The sequence below is a fragment of the Ranitomeya imitator genome, chromosome 5, assembly GCF_032444005.1.
Source record: "Ranitomeya imitator isolate aRanImi1 chromosome 5, aRanImi1.pri, whole genome shotgun sequence".
NCBI classification, from domain to species: Eukaryota; Metazoa; Chordata; class Amphibia; order Anura; family Dendrobatidae; genus Ranitomeya; species Ranitomeya imitator.
The window spans coordinates 580,737,848-580,753,171 of record NC_091286.1 but is presented as its reverse complement, the minus strand read 5'-3'; positions in this window follow the sequence as shown (position 1 = coordinate 580,753,171).

The following is a 15,324-nucleotide window of genomic DNA, read 5'->3' as shown; positions in this document are numbered from 1 at the left end:
TTCCATGTGCAAATGAGAATAAGATGATCCCTCTACACAGTGATATTTGTAGAGAGCTATTAAGTCTCATCTTACCCTTCTTTTTTGCCAGGTAAACATTTCCAGATCCATTTACTGTTCCTCGTAGAACATACTTTGCAGTCCATTCACAAGTACGCTTAAAGGGAATCTGTCAGCATGCTTTTCCTATGTAGTCTGAGAGGAGAATAATATAGGGCACAATAGCCAGATTCCGGTGATGTGCCATTTATTAAGCTGTGTGTTGTAGTTTCAATACAATTAGTATTTTATCAGCAGTAGATGAACACTTCAGGACTACATCTCACGTGTCGGGTAGTCAGGCTAATCTCTGTAACCCCGCCCCCATCTCAGCTTGCTGTACACAGGAAGCTACCAATCAGAGGTGTGGGTGGGGTTACAGAAGTCTTAGCTCTGCTACCTTTACATTATACAAACAAAACAAAACTACACCAACAGACCAGTAAGTGACACATCGCTGAAATCAGGATTTCTTGCCATATATTATTCTGCTCTCAGATCATATAGCTAAAGGATCCCTTTAAATATTATTTACAACTTGTTCTTTTTATGGCACCATAGAAAATCTGCTGTGCAGTTGATTATGTTGCCGTGGGTCAGGCTTTTGGCTGTTAGAGCATTTACAATCACATCACACCATCAGAGGTAGACTGGTGACCTGCCCGAATTACTGGGATTATCTACACATCCATGACTGTGACATCAATTTGTTTTCTTTAATAACTAGGGCTACAATGATAACCTGAGTTAAAAAGGGAGATGAAAAAAAAAATGTATTATGATAAAAAATAGTTTTTGTTTAGAGAATATCATAAAATATAAGTGAAAGTATCCTAATATTAATGGCTGTACAAAATAAACCCTCTGTCCATCATGTCTGAAGCCCTTCCCAAACACATCAAACCTCAGTAGGTCAAATGCAAAAATAAAGGCAAATCAAGGGGGCAAGAAATACAGTTTCCTTTACAATACAATGTACTAAACCATTCACAGGCAGCTGATGGGAAAATGTAATGTTAAATGGAACCTGCCCCAACTGCGGCTATAGCGTTATGGATGTGGATTTCTGCAATTTGAATAGATGTTTTATTTGCTTACTAGTGCTGCCGTTTTTAAAAAACAAAGTTTTATTCTGTTGCTTTTCATATACTAATGAGGCAGAACTAGTCCAGCAAAATCTTTGGATTGTCGGATTCTGTTCATATTTTATGGTTTGAGTGGGGTCCCATCACCAAGGAGGTCCTGTATCATCTATAAAATGCTTTTTTGGACTTTGAGGACTAGATCATATACTGTATAATGAGAGATCACCATATAATAAGATCATCCTAAAATGAGATGACATATTTCTGGAATATAACATATATGGAATGTGCCCATTATGTGACTTCCATGCACTTTATACATGGGAAATAAAATACTGTAATTGTAGAATGTAACGGTATTGTTGTGCACCGATAACGTCTCAGTAGGGTATGTCCGACATAGCCTGCCCTGTTTTGATGTGTTGAACGCGCTCTGAGTATTTTTTTGCATAATCCATATTAATGCTAATTTAAAGCAACCCTCCACCCCTGAACCGAAATATGACAATAGATGTATAGTCACAGTACCTGGTGCCCATTATTCTGCTGCCACTGCCTCTCTCGATCAGACTGCTGAACCATACCTGCATTGTACGATCCATTGCAGATTTCATAAAAAAATGTCAAACAAAATAGTGCAGGTAAAAGGGCAGATGGCATGATGGAAACCAGACGGCCTCCATTATAGTCAATAGAGTCAGCACTACCAACTGTGAAAAAAGTTTAAAATGGTAAATTACATGAGTCAGTCTTATAGATGTAGTCATCTATATATATAACTAGCTGAAGAGCCCGGCGTTGCCTGGGCATAGTAAATATCTGTGGTTAGTTATAGCACCTCACTTCTCTTATTTTCCCATTACGCCTCTCATTTAGCACCTCACTTCTCTCATTTTCCCATCACGCCTTTCATTTTCCCTCCTCACATCTTTCATTTTCCCCCTCACATCTCTCATTTTCTCCCTCACACCTCTCATTCCCCACTCACTCCTCTCATTTCCCCCTAACACTTGTCATTTCGACCTCACATCTGTCATTTTCCGATCACTCCACTATTTTCCCTCATTCCTCTCATTTTGCACTCACACCTCTCATTTTCACCTCACACCTCTGTTTCCCCTCGGTATATACAGTACAGACCAAAAGTTTGTACACACCTTCTCATTTAAAGATTTTTCTGTGTTTTCATGACTATGAAAATTGTACATTCACACTGAAGGCACTAAAACTATGAATTAACACATGTGGAATTATATGCTTAACAAAAAAGTGTAAAACAACTGAAAATAGATCTAATATTCTAGGTTCTTCAAAGTAGCCACCTTTTGCCTTGATGACTGCTTTGCAGACTCTTAGCATTCTCTTGATGAGCTTCAAGAGGTAATCACCGGGAATGGTTTTCACTTCACAGGTGTCCCCTGTCAGGTTTAATAAGTGGGATTTCTTGCCTTATAAATGGGGTTGGGACCATCGGTTGTGTTGTGCAGAAGTCTGGTGGATACACAGCTGATAGTCCTACTGAATAGACTGTTAGAATTTGTATTATGGCAAGAAAAAAGTAGCTAAGAAAAACAAGAGGCCATCATTACTTTAAGAAATGAAGGTCAGTCAGTCCGAAAAATTGGGCGTTTACTAGTCAAGTTCATCAGGTGGTGACATGTGGGACAGGGCACAGCAATTCACGTTTCTTCCTTTCTTGGTACAGTACCTTTTTAGCCTTGCCACTCTTTCATCATGGACTACTCCTAAGCCCACTGACTCCGTCAGCCTCAGGGATTTCCTGTCCACTTCAGTAGTGCACACGGGACCAGCCACCTGTCCACCACGTAATTCCATGTCCACCGACCTTGAGATGACAGAAGACCAGGCCCACTCCTAGTCTTCAAATATTACAGGAATGTCCATCAGGGATCTCAGTACAGCCTCCCAATGCCTGGAAAGATTGGCCTATGGTGCCCCTAGCAGCCCACAGCACCTGAACTTGACCTTGATGGTGCACTTCTCTAACCACACATTATCAGGAAGTGCCCCCCTTTAAGCAACACTAGTTCCCACACACTGGGCTAGTTCTATCATTAACTATTTCCTATCCTATACACTAAACCTATTGTTCTTATCTTATGTCCTATACTGTTGCTAAACCACTTACTATATAAACAGTACTTAATGTGATAATGTGTGCAACCTGTAAAGCGCTGCGGAATATGTTAGCGCTATATAAAAATAAAGATTATTATTATTATTATTACTTATCCACATTATGCATCAACACCCTACATGACTTGTATGCTATACATTACCATAACACATTATATACGATGTACATCACTATTTCAAGTAAAACTACATGACACTATACACACAGCATGATTGTTGTCTTCAGGGGCAGGAACAGGGTAAGAGTGCCCACATCCCTACAACAACACAGAGTCTAAGGGTCCAGGCAGTGGTGGATTATAATGAGGTCAATCTGGGCTCAGATTGACCGCCGCCATCAGGGCATTACTGCCTTGACTGGCATATGGGCCCAGGGGGCAGAGGGGGCCCGCATCGTGTCCTGTCTTATCTGCTCACCAGGCCCCTACCGGCGCTGCGGCAGTTTAATGCTATTGACGTGCGGGTGCGCGCCCGCATGTCAATCGTTATTAGCCGCCAGCCAATTGGAGGCTGGCAGCTGAAGTTAGCCGCAGTGGGCACGTCGCCGGCGTCTGATGTCATTGTCAGTCACCGGTGAGTGCGCACTTCAGCAGCATGGAGGGAGCTTCGCCGAAGGAGAGCGGACAGGTGAGGAGAACTCGTTTTTGTTTTTTTTTTATTGCGAACGGCAATTCTTGGGGCCCGGGCCAGAATGCTGGACACTGGGGGCAGAGATGCTGGACACACTGGGGGCAATATGCTGGGCACACTGGGGGCAATATGCTGGACACACTGGGGGCAAAATGCTGGACACACTGGGGCAGATTGCTCGACACACTGGGGGCAATATGCTGGACACACTGGGGCACATAGCTGGACACACTGGGGGCAGAATGCTGGACAAACGGGGCAATATGCTGGACACACTGGGGCAGAATGCTGGACACACTGGGGGCAATATGCTGGAGACACTGGGGTAGATTGCTGGACACACTGGCGGCAGAATGCTGGACACACTGGGGGCAGTATGCTGGATACACTGGGAGCAATATGCTGGACACACTGGGGGCAATATGCTGGAGACACTGGGGCAGATTCCTGGACACACTGAGGGCAATATGCTGGACACACTGGGGGCAATATGCTGGAGACACTGGGGCAGATTCCTGGACACACTGGGGGCAATATGCTGGACACACTGGGGGCAATATGCTGGACAAACTGGGGGCAATATGCTGGACACACTGGGGGCAATATGCTGGACACACTGGGGCAGAATGCTGGACACACTAGGGGCAGAATGCTGGACAAACTGAGGGCAATATGCTGGACACACTGGGGCAGATTGCTGGGCACACTGGGGGCAGGATTCTGGACACAATGGGGGCAGAGATGCTGGACATTGAGGGCAAAGATGCTGGACATTGGGGGCAGAGATGCTGGACACTGGGGGCAGAGATGCTGGACACTGGGGGCAGAGATGCTGGACACTGGGGGCAGAGATGCTGGACACTGGGGGCAGAGATACTGGACACACTGGGGGCAGAACTGGAGACAGATGGTGCAGGATTGGAGACATGGGCAGAATGTAGATACGGGTCATGATTGGAGACACGGGGCAGAATGAAAGACATGGGGCAGGATTGGAGACAGATCGTGTAGGATCATGGGGCAGGATGGATACGATGGAGACTAATGGGGCAGAATGTGGAGATCATATGGAGCAGGATGGATTCTCATGAGGGCAGGATGGGAGAACATATGGCTGGAGCCAGGAATGAGATGCACGGGGCCAGGATGGGGGATATTATTACCATAGGGTCTAATTAAGGGATATTATTACTGCAGTGATGTATTTATTTTATTTTTTGAGGACACTGTTTTAAATGGGGGGCAGGCCTGTTACTGTGTTGAGTGACACTATGTCGCCTTTTTTTCTTCATGTGGTGTAATGTAGAAGTTGGGAAAAATTAAGTAATGTGTTCTGCAAGCGGAGCTCGAGATAACTGTGTTATTTCCTGCAGAGACAAGTCCGGTCTGTGCTGGATGAAAGATGAAGGACTTCACCTAGAGACGTCACTGGTGAGTCAGTGTTCCCTATACACTGACACTATACACTGTATGCTATATACAGAGCTCCTGTGTATAATTTCACCGGTGATCACTGTATTACCTCTAAACAGACACTGCATACTAAGTTCAGATCTCCTGTGAATACTGGCATTTATGGTGATAGTATTGTGTTTTTTTTTTTATTCCTAAAGGTACCGTCACACTTAGCGACGCTGCAGCGATACCGACAACGATCCGGATCGCTGCAGCGTCGCTGTTTGGTCGCTGGAGAGCTGTCACACAGACCGCTCTCCAGCGACCAACGATGCCGGTAACCAGGGTAAACATCGGGTAACTAAGCGCAGGGCCGCGCTTAGTAACCCGATGTTTACCCTGGTTACCATCCTAAAAGTACACTACATACTTACCTACAGCCGTCTGTCCTCCAGCGCTGTGCTCTGCACTCCTCCTGTACTGTCTGTGTGAGCACAGCGGCCAGAAAGCAGAGCGGTGACGTCACCGCTCTGCTTTCCGGCTGACCGACGCTCACAGCCAGTACAGGAGGAGTGCACAGCACAGCGCTGGAGGACAGACGGCTGTAGGTAAGTATGTAGTGTTTGTTTTTTTTTACTTTTAGGATGGTAACCAGGGTAAACATCGGGTTACTAAGCACGGCCCTGCGCTTAGTTACCCGATGTTTACCCTGGTTACCAGTGAAGACATCGCTGAATCGGTGTCACACACGCCGATTCAGCGATGTCTACGGGGAGTCCAGCGACCAAATAAAGTTCTGGACTTTATTCCCCGACCAGCGACAGCACAGCAGGGGCCTGATCGCTGCTGCCTGTCACACTGGACGATATCGCTAGCCAGGACGCTGCAACGTCACGGATCGCTAGCGATATCGTCTAGTGTGACGGTACCTTAACTGAAGGGTAAATTGACTAGATCAATGGATGTTTGACAGGTTATAGTTTCACACAGCAACTATTTTTCTGGATTAATCTGGTTCAGGTATATGATGACCCCGTCACATGACCCGGTCACATGACACCCGGTCACATGACCCCGTGTCTGAACAGCCCGGGGCCCTGGCTACCCGTAATCCACCCCTGGGTCCAGGATATAAACCAAAGGAGACCACCAGGAGCACATGTTTTAACATTGTGTGTTTGTTAGAGAATGACCAATTTGGGCTTGTACTTTATTCTCGCTGCTCCCCTAAGAATTCCATTTTTTTATATAAATCCGCTAGCTCTAGAGATATGGGCCTTTTTTTTATTTAGTTCTAATTTGTATGGTCTTTCTAAAATGTCATGTCTCATGTCCTCTCTGAATAATTATAATTACTCTCTGAGTAATTATAATTACCCTTGATAGCCAAGTCCACTTGAAAAAACTATAAAAATTAGCACAAAATAAAAACCAAGTTTAAGAGCACAGGTAGCGCTCGAAACGCATCAGGTGGTGAGACCCCCCCAAGTCCCTCCTCACACCTTAGATTGTTGGTGAGCAATTGTTCATCTCCTTGTCAAATATTTGTAACTTTTTGCAGTAAAGGAATTCATTTTATTGGATCGGAAGCTGGATCTTTCCTTCTTAACCTGCAAAATAAAAAGGCGCACATCTTTGGAACTGTAGGGCGGATTTTTTTTTTTTTTTTAAATCAAAAAGCAGGAAACTCAGTGGAGCAATGCAAATAAAATAAGAGCAACCACTGGCCATTTTTGGCCTGTTGCCAGGTCTTCTTTAAAATCCTTTTAAATGCGCTGATAGCGAATGAATGAGCGATTATGGGCTCATGTGCACATGCTGTTGGGTGATTGGATCGTCTATGCCGCTATAAAAAATCTATATTGGCAGCGACGGGGATGAGCTATCGATAACGTGATACTGATAGGGGGCAGAATGATTGTGGCCTGCGTAGATAGACCCATAAACAAGTGTATATGGTCGATCCGCACTCGTGCCGAGGTCGGCCAGTCTAGATGGAAAATTATACCAAAAGAAGTACAGGATGTTGACTTGTAAAGATTTTTAGCTAAATTCCATAAAGGTTTTATCGTATAATGAAGGATTCAGTGAAGAACCTCAAAAGAAAGATTAATTATAGCAGTTAATACACTACCGGGCCGGCACCATAGTATAAATCCTACAAATATGGGTGTCTGGGTCACTATAATTGTCCTCGGCTGATATTCCCAAATCTTATAAATGACGACCGATAATAAAACATAAGCGGGGCAGACAAGCCTGCCGGCGGCTGCGTCAAGTCCTTGTAATCTAGTTTACTTCTCCGGCAGAAGAGTGCTGGTCATACATACTAATGAGGCCTACTGGCTGTCAGAGGCTTGTGCAATGTAAGGGCGGTATGAAGGTATACCCAAGGATGCAGCAATAGAAAAACATTCAAAAAGTGTATTTGCAGGTATAAGTAATAGTATGAATGAACCCTGTAAAATTCCCATTAATATTTTAAGGACATTTCCATATTATTTACCATTTAGACATGGATGCAATCAACTATAGGAGTAGATAATATAGAATTTGTGGCCATAAATAACTTTTATTTCATTTTATCACCCCAGACTGATTAATATGCCCTAAAGTTACCTTGGATTGAGCAAAAACAGAGAAAAAGAAACATGCTATGTACACAGGGATCACCATATATATCTTGAAACAACCAGCAAAAAAGGATTAAAAAATGTCAAACATTGACAAAAGTAACCACAGCCCAAAATAAGGCTGAACCCCGTCTCACAAGCGACCAAGTGCAATCAGCCATAGATACAGTACATTGTTAACACATAGATTGGCCTATATGGACGTAAGACAGAAATAAGTGTCCCCATATTTTGCAAATATTATGTTTTCTTGTTCCTGAGATTAATTACATATTTTATTATTTAGAATGGCTTTCTTCCGGCGATTTGACTATGCAGCCCATTTTTTTTCAAGTGCCTCCTTATTGTGCATCTTGAAACAGGCACACCGGTAGTTTTCAGAGAGCCCTATATTTTAGCTGATGTTATTTGTGGGTTTTTCTTTGCATCTCAAACAATTTTCCTGGCAGTTGTGGACATTTTTGTTGGTCTACCTGACCATGGTTTTGTTTTTACGGAGCCCCTGATTTTCCATTTGTTAATTACAGTGTGAATGCTGCTGACTGGCATTATCAATTCCTTGGATATCTTTTTGTATCCCTTTCCTGTTTTATACAGATTAACTAAGTTTTCCCGTAGATCCGCTGTCAATTCTTCTGCTTTCCCATGACTCACAATCCAGAAACATCAGTGGCTGGATGAAAGATCCAAAAGTCTGTCTGGATCCTAGAAACTCACTCTGCTTGTAATCAGTGTGTGTGCATAAAAGCTAACAGGTCACAGGTGAAGATGTTACCTTTAGTAGCCATTCAAACCCATTTTTGACAAGTTTTGTGCATGTTATCAAGGCAAAATCACCAGGGTATGTGAACTTTTGATCAGGGTCATTTGGATGGGTTGTCATTATGATTTAAAAAGAGAAAACACAGTAGTTTTACAATAAATGGCTTCACCCAACCACAACCACTAACCATGAGCGGAGAAAACGTTTTGGTGTTATCATTCATAGGCCAAAGCCCAAGAAAGCAAAAATTCTGCTGGGGTATGTAAACTTTTGAGCACAACTGTAAGTGATACATCTTTGGACAAGCAGTGTGGCAAGAGAGACAGTACAATAGAGCTGACAGTGTTATGAGAGGAGGAGAGTTGATAGAAGGGTTTGTAATGTGACCCAGCTAAGCTCAGCTGCATTGCACCTCCCCCCACACATTGATTCATGCAGAATGTTAGATCCAGGAGATCAGAGCTGTAACTTGCTCTAAGCTATAGTGGGGTGTTTTTCCTTTGAGTGTTGCTGCCTCCTTATGATTGGTCAGCTTCATAAAGGGAGAAGAATTATACGCCCCCAGTGAAAACTGTCTGATAGCACACATTTGGACTGAAAAAAAGGAAAGGCGAAATTAACAAAAAAAAAAAGGTTTTTTTCTCCTTCAGCCATTTTTACACTATTACTGTGTCCACTTGAGTATGATAAAAATGACGGAAGGTCATTTTTGAATACTGGCAATTTTTTATATATATTTTTTTTAGTTTTGGTAGGAATTTACGCTATAAATACTTGGAGACCTTCCCAGTATGTGGATCCTTGCTGCAGCCTTTCTCATTTAATAATAAAATGATTCATGTATACAACATTAAAGTTGCCCAAATCCATAAAATGAATGCCAAAACACAAACTCAGCAGAATCAGCTGATGACCTAAGACATTTTGGGCAAAGAAGGATTGGTCATGCTGAATATTACCATGACCGATACTTTGTTCTCAAGGTAGAAAAGCAGCAGTCAGAGGCTTCTGGCAGAGACTACTTCTCTTTACCCACTGAGAGCACATGCACACTTGGCCTCTTCCAGCGTGCATGTGTAAGGGGGAGTAGTATGGATAATTGACAGTTGAGCAAGAAATCAATGTTGTATGGCCACCTTAAAGGGAATATGCAAAATTACCTATTGTTTAAGTTTGACTTTTGTATTAAATGTTTTTAATATGCATTTGGAGCACCCCCATGGGGCCATGGGGTACTCGGTACCGGGTCCATCGGTTCACAGGGGGATGTCACGGTGGCTGACCCGGTCCGTGGCCCTGGGACGTCCGTGTAAAAGGGAAAGGTCTTTAAAGGGATAAAGTTTGTGTTTGTGACGCCACCTGTGGTATTCGGTCAGGGTGACCAATGCTGCTTTAAGGGGTCTGCTGGGGTGATGTTATGGCAGCTAGATGGTATACCTTCTGTAACGTGGCTAAAGGTTGGATAGTCGACGGGAGGTATGTATCACAGAGAAGGTTTGTCGCTGTGATGTGACCCGGAGTGTCTTTTGTAATGCACATAAAGCAATAAGAAATTGTTTAGGATATTTGGGTCCGGGTTACGGGTAGCTATGAGAGAAGGGAGGGTCTGGCTACCCATATACCTCACCCCTGGGTAAGGGGCATAATCATGCCTATCTATGTTTGTTTCAGGACCTGTGGTGATGTCAGAACCACATGTCTAATCATGTGATGGGTTCCTGGGTGTGGTTACACCTATGTAAAGAGGTGTGTGTGTAGCACATGGAGAGTGTGTTTGGGAGTCTGCAAGAGTGGACAGACTTCCAGGTGTCCTGCCTGGACACTGCAGAGTGGCCTGTGTGTTGGACGGTTCCAAGTGGAGACAGACGTCCTGAACAGCACACAGAGACCATATTTAGGCTGGAGAGCCTACGTGCTGGACATAGCACAGCCTGTGTGCCTACAGGTCTGAGAGAGAGCGGAGCTCTACTATGGACACTGAGGACTTTTCCGTCTGATGTAAGACTGTTTACCCTTGTGTTGCTGACTTAAATGGTTTATGGAGTGAATAAACCTACATAAACGCTGAAGAGAATGTGCCTCCTGTTTCCTCCTATGCAACTGAGCGAGTACAACCCCTACAATTGGTGTTTCGAATGCGGGCAATGATCCAAGGAGCACATGTTGCAGCGATGGCTGGTTTGAGCCAGAAGATTGGACGGTATTTGACAATGAGTAATGCTGATCGGGATCAGTGAGAACTGCTGTATATGGGATACCTCTGTGGAGAAGAGGGATCCGGGAACCTGTGTGGCTGCCACCAACAGGTAACGGATGGAGATCCGTGTTATGCTGATTGGGATCAGTGAGAAAATGTGTTTGGGCTGTAAAGTTGAGAACGGATGGAGATCCGTGTTGTGCTGACCGGGGTCAGAGTGAAACAAAGAAAGAGACAGTGCGTCTGGGCATCTCTGAGGCTGAGGGGTGACGGTCTGAAAACCGTGTATTGTACTGACTGGGGTCAGTGGAAAAAACTTTTTTGGGCTATGTTAAAGCCGGTTGTGTAACAGCCCGTAGTCTGTGTTAATCTGACCAGGATCAGTGAGAGACTGTGTTTTTTTTTCTCTATAAGCACGTGTGCAAGTGCTTGCTGTGGACCGGCGAGTCCATGTATTTCTTTTTTTTCTTCTGTGATCGACTTGCTGTGGCTCGGCGGGGCCACGAAGACTGAAGGCGTCTGGCGGTAACTCGGCTGGGTTACGAAGTTTTGCTGTGGATCGGCGGGTCCACGAAGTCCGCGGTGCAGAGCCTTGTGAAGTGCAGTTGCAGCAAAAGAAAAAAAAAAAGACATTGCTGGTTTTGTGTGCAGACTCTTAAAGGGCCAGAGTCACATTGGTGTGCTGTGCAAACTGGGGCCTGAAAGTACTGTGGGAAGTCCACAGGGTGTACCCCAGAGTGGGGTGGTGTCCCTAAAAAGTGGGTGGAGTCCCAAAAATGGAGCGGTACCCAAATAATTATGGTTGGCCAAAAAGGGGCTGCATCTCAAAAGGGGGTAGTTGCCCAAAAGGAGGTGGAGTCCCTAAAAGGGGCGGTGGCCCTAAAGGAGAAAATGGTCCACAAGGGGGCGTTAACCCAAAAGGGGGTGGAGTCCAAAAAGGGGGTGGTGACCCAAATAGGGGTGGTGGCCCAAAAAGGGGTGGTGGTGAATGAACTGATGGACTGTTGCCGGGTTCAGTGTTCGAACAGCACATGTTCAGAATATTGTACTGACTTTTCATCTGGCAAGATGACACAGAGCTGTTCTGTAGAAGTCAATGGAGTGTGCGGGACTGGATCTCTGGACTCGGGGAGCCTGGTGACGCTGGTGAGCGCCACACTCCCTGTCTATCTGATTCCCGGAAGGAAGATGGAAGTCCACTGCGTTCATGGGGTCGCTAGGGATTATCCGGTGTCCAGGGTAATCATTGAGACGCCCACGATTATTGCCAGCCATGATGTACCTGTACTCCCAGACTTGCCATTCCCTGTTGTAATAGGCCAGGACTTTGAAAGGTTTTGGGACTTTTGGGAGGAAAGGGGAGTGTCTGATTGCTCAGAACGGAGTCGAAAAGACTCTAAGGGAGCTCCACCACAACAGGCGGCTGTAGTGATTCCGAGTGGTGTGATGTGTGAAAAGGAGATAGCGACATCTAAGGTTAATAGTCCAGAGTTCCGGGTGACTGGAAGAAAGTGTGGGTCTGACACGTGTTTAAATGGGGAATTGCTGTTCCAGGATGACAGAGTGAGAGGGGGTGACTCCTATTCAGACTGTGACTCGAGCACACAGGGAAAAGAGTGCAGTAAGGAGGAGCCGAGTAAAAATCACAGATCTTCATCTTGTCGCGGGGAACGCAAAAAGGCGGGACAAGTTACACCCTCTGAGAAGAAAGATGATGAGGAAGAGACAGGGTCAGGTGCAGATAACATTATTGTCCTTGATGAGGAGATCACTTTATCTCTGACAAACCCTAGCACTGAGGTAGTTAAGGTACCGTCACACTAGACGATATCGCTAGCGATCCATGACGTTGCAGCGTCCTGGCTAGCGATATCGTCCAGTGTGATAGGCAGCAGCGATCAGGCCCCTGCTGTGATATCGCTGGTCGGGGAAGAAAGTCCAGAACTTTATTTCGTCGCTGGATCTCCCGCTGACATCGCTGAATCGGCGTGTGTGACGCCGATTCAGCGATGTCTTCGCTGGTAACCAGGGTAAACATCGGGTTACTAAGCGCAGGGCCGCACTTAGTAACCCGATGTTTACCCTGGTTACCAGCGTAAAAGTAAAAAAAACAACCACTACATACTTACCTACCGCTGTCTGTCCCCGGCGCTGTGCTTCTCTGCTCTGGCTGTGAGCACAGCTTCCGGAAAAAGCAGAGCAGTGACGTCACCGCTCTGCTTTCCGGCTGCCCGGCGCTTTAACGATGGTAACCAGGGTAAACATCGGGTTACTAAGCGCGGCCCTGCGCTTAGTAACCCGATGTTTACCCTGGTTACCGGCATCGTTGGTCGCTGGAGAGCTGTCTGTGTGACAGCTCTCCAGCGACCAAACAGCGACGCTGCAGCGATCCGGATCGTTGTCGGTATCGCTGCAGCGTCGCTTAGTGTGACGGTACCTTTAGTGTCGGGCTGGGGTTAGAACAGATCTGTAGTAGACCCACGTCTGCAATGCCCGGAAAGACTGAACTGGCTCAGTATGATGAAGTACCTGATGCTGAAGAGATGGAGAACTCTGAAGTTACCAAGAGTCCAGAGGTACCGAACAGTAAACAGACAGAGAGCCCATGAGAGACCATAGAGGTGGTTGCGGAAACAGGTGGAACTCTGAAGAGGCAGAGTGTGGGTGGACAAGAGCCCCCGTTTGAAAGTTTAATTAAAGAACTGGTGGTGCGACATGTGCTGGCCAAAAGAGAGCAGGACCATAACATAGAGCTGCTTAAAGAAACTGTTGAACAAGAAAGGGTCCTGAGGCAAGCAATTGAGCACAAAGTGGGTGACCTAGAGAAGGAGGTCGTTGAACTCAGAGGTCACCTATCAGCGTGTCAGGCCATGAATAGGGCCATATTGAAAGATATGGATGTGCTCAGAATGGCTCAAGAAAAGCAACAGCAGGAGCTTCTCCAGAGAGAGGAGGAACGTCGCTGCCTGGCAGAGGAGTTGCCAATGCCCATCTTGGCGAAGGCTCAAGTGGAAGAAAAGACTGAGGAAGAGTTCGTGCTAAAAGCGGAACAAGAGAGTCACCCGGTTGTGGCAGATGTCCGTGAGGATGAGACCCTGCTTTCCAAGAGCATAATAGAAGTACCCGAAGACATGCGAGAAGTGTGTGCCAGGAAGGGTGTGCATGAAGCATTTAGAAAGGCAGTAGAGGCTTGTAGTGTGCACTGGGCGCCAGAGACTCAGCAATTGGTCATACTGTCGACTAGGGAAGTCACAGTGAAGCGGGTGGCTGTCCTGAGGGATATGCACCTACACTGCCTCCGTACAAAGCAGAAGATCATTTTGAAGAATGATGAAGCCGTTCGACGTTTGGAGCGTGAAAGGAAAGCTCTTAGTCGGCTGGGCTTAGTGGAAGACACAGTCCAAGTACCTAAAGGTCTGGTAGCGAAAGTCATTGGGAAACTTGGGAGAGTGATGCAGAAGATGGTGGATAAATCCGGTCTGAAGAGACTGAGGATACCCGCTGATGAAGATGTCCAGGTCATGGGTGAAGATGGGATGGTCCCGTTCCTGTTTGTCGGATCCAGAGAGAGTCTTAGGAATATCCGCATGCTCCTGGAATATCGCATGGCATACCTAAGGGAGGTAGAGCAGCTGAGACTTGAGAGACTGCAAGTTAATAAACAGCTGCTAGAGAGGCGAAGAGGTGCTCTAAAGCCTGGAAGTCCTCAAGCTGAAGTTAACAGAGGATTTAGACGTAAAGAGAAGAGCTGCTCTCCGAAGAAAGACAATAGGAGAGATCAACGACCGAGAGAGAACCGAAGGTGGTCAGATGGAAGAGCTAGAAATAGTGACTCCTCAGTTAGCTCAGGGCTCAGTGACTTAAGCGGGAGATCCTGTAGCAGACGAGATGACAAGGGGTCATCATTATCAAAGGATGTGACGGAAAGGGATGACGAATGCTGACGAAAGGGTTCAATAACAGGCCCTGACTTAGACAGACGGATTGACTGTCAGGGACGACTGAGAGGGGTCTCTAGTCGGTTTAGGACAAGTGCCAAGCCCCACGGCTTTAGGCAGAGGGAGGAGGTATGTAACGTGGCTAAAGGTTGGATAGTCGACGGGAGGTATGTGTCACAGAGAAGGCTTGTCACTGTGATGTGACCCGGAGTGTCTTCTGTAATGCACATAAAGCAATAAGAAATTGTTTAGGATATTTGGGTCCGGGTTACGGGTAGCTATGAGAGATGGGAGGGTCTGGCTACCCATATACCTCACCCCTGGGTAAGGGGCATAACTTTGCCTATCTATGTTTGTTTCAGGACCTGTGGTGATGTCAGAACCACATGTCTATTCATGTGATGGGTTCCTGGGTGTGTTTACACCTATGTAAAGAGGTGTGTGTGTGTAGCACATGGAGAGTGTGTTTGGGAGTCTGCAAGAGTGG